A 2,509-nucleotide genomic window follows, 5' to 3' on the forward strand; every position below is an offset into this window, starting at 1 on the left:
GTCCCAAGAAACTCTGTTACTTTTTTTATATTGTCTCTCCCTTCAATAAAAAGAATATTAAACATATATATCAAAATGTACTTCTTTATTTATGCTGTATTGAGGGAAACATAGGTGCACCATCACTTAGAAATCTTCCCAACAATATTCAACCTCTACACTTATACTTCTTTTCTTCCAATCTTACTCTAGCTTATATTTCATTACACTAAAATATAATTTCTTCCATAAATAGATTTCATTTTTAAAAGTGAATGTTCAAAAGAAAAAATAAGCAAATTTACTTTTTTTCTAAGTGAGAAATCTAGATATGTACATTCTCATTTCTTCAGTTTGTATTTAAATGTATTTTCTAGTTTTACAATTTATTAAGGAGTATTGTTCATTCTAATGCAAAATATATATTTTTTTAAAATAATTCACTTGTCCTCTTTTCTGGCTGGAATCACGGAGGGTGTCGAAGAGAAGTAAAAGAAGGTTCCTGCTGTGCCAGAAATTCTTAAGAAAAAGTGAAGGAATTTCGCAGAGCTGAAGATCAACTGCCTGAGAAAGAAGTTTGCCCTAAAGATGCTTCGAAAGGCAAGGAGGAAGCTTATCTATGAAAAAGCTAAGCACTACCACAAAGAACATTGGCAGATGTACAGAACTGATATTCGTACAGCTAGGATGGCAAGACAAGCTGGCAACTTCTATGCACCTGCAGAACCCAAGTTGGCATTTGTCATCAGGATCAGAGGTATCAATGGTGTGAGCCCGAAGGCCCGAAAGGTGTTGCAGCTTCTTTGCCTTTGCCAGATCTTCAATGGCACCTTCGTTAAGCTCAACAAGGCTTCAATTAACATGCTGAGGATTGTGGAACCATATATTGCTTGGGGGTACCGAAACCTGAAGTCAGTAAATGAACTAATCTGCAAGCGTGGTTTTGGCAAAATCGATAAGAAGTGAATTGCCTTGAGAGATAAAACTTTGATTGCTCGATCTCTTGGTAAATATGGCATCATCTGCATGGATGATCTGATTCATGAGATCTGTACTGTTGGAAAGCGCTTCAAAGAAGCAAGTAACTTCCTCTGGCCCTTCAAATTATCTTCTCCATGGGGTGGGATGAAGACGACGACCACTCATTTTGTGGAAGGTGGAGATGCTGGCAACAGGGAAGACCAGATCAACAGGCTTATTACAAGGGTGAACTAAGGTGTCTGCCATGATTGTATTTGCAATCTACTTAAATAAAGTGACTACTTTCAAACTGAAATGTAAAAAAATAAATAAAATAAAAAAATAAAAATAAAAATAAGAATCATTCACTTAAATTGTAATATTTACTTTTTACACTAAAATGCAATTAATATTAATTGCCATTAATTGAATGCCATATAATTTATCATATAGCACATTTGTACTTAACATAGAATTTCGCAACTTCAGTATTCCAAATGACTATATTTTTATAAACCTATGTAAGACTAACAAGTTGTCATAAAATATCTCCCTAAACTGAGGGCTGAATCTGCTGCTTTTTCTTACTTTTTCTATTAGACATTATAATTTTAAGAATTTGTCATATTCATAAGGGCCCAGAAGACCACATTTAATTATCAAAAATAATTGAATGCATTTTTTTAATATTCTAGAAATGGTTGTTATGAAACAATATTTTTATTTGAAAGAAAAACATTATTTCACAGTCATAATAAAGGATTAGGAAGGAGTGAACATAAGATTAAAAAAAAAACACTGATATGGTAAAAACAGCAAGCAAATATTGGGAGTCAAAATTGGGAAACTGGGTAAAGCAAACAGCAAGTAGGTAGCTCAATTAAAAGTAATGTGTTTCTTTAAATTACAAAGGAAGTGATTAAAACAGAAAAGAATTTTAGAGACTAAGAATTTTAGATTTTATATTAGATATTATAGGCGTCTACTTAAAGTCCTGAGTGATATCATGAAAATGGTGCTTAAGGTAATAATGATTATAACTTAACAAAAATTAATGGCAGAAATTATGAGAATGAAATGTTGATGGAGATTTCTGAGTCAATCTGCTAGTATTTTCAGGTAAACTACACAACTCTTGCATTAGAGTTAAAGGTGGAGCTTAAAAGAAGCTTTTATAAAGTTGTCATAATACAGTAGCAATTCACAGGAGAAAGACACACAAGGAAAGCTTTTTCTGTCTACCTAGAATGAAATTGTCATACCTTCAGTATGACTTTCTAGTACAGGAATAATAACTTAAGAATTTCTGGTACTAAGGTAGACCAAAACTTCTGGAATTGAGTTATGATCATAAAGCATAATATAATTGTAAACGATTTTAGTAATGGGTTAAGGGTGTGTTTTCTTCTATGACCTGTTGGTTATTTAGTAGTGGTATGCAATAACTCTCAAGTACCAGACCCAAAGAGCAGGAAACCATTGAAATAAATGAAAAGGAATTCCCAGTGAAAATATTAAGGACACTAAATGAGATACAGCAAGACACAGTTAGACAAAACAATGAACAGAG

The 2,509-nt window shown here is 32.8% G+C and overlaps 1 pseudogene; it reads left to right on the forward strand.

Annotated features, from left to right (window-relative positions):
- Positions 1-390: 390 nt before the first annotated feature.
- LOC103610398 lies at positions 391-1,200 on the forward strand (annotated as a pseudogene).
- Positions 1,201-2,509: the final 1,309 nt, after the last annotated feature.

Source organism: Galeopterus variegatus, unplaced genomic scaffold (genome assembly GCF_000696425.1).
Source record: "Galeopterus variegatus unplaced genomic scaffold, G_variegatus-3.0.2 Scaffold11083, whole genome shotgun sequence".
NCBI lineage: Eukaryota > Metazoa > Chordata > Mammalia > Dermoptera > Cynocephalidae > Galeopterus > Galeopterus variegatus.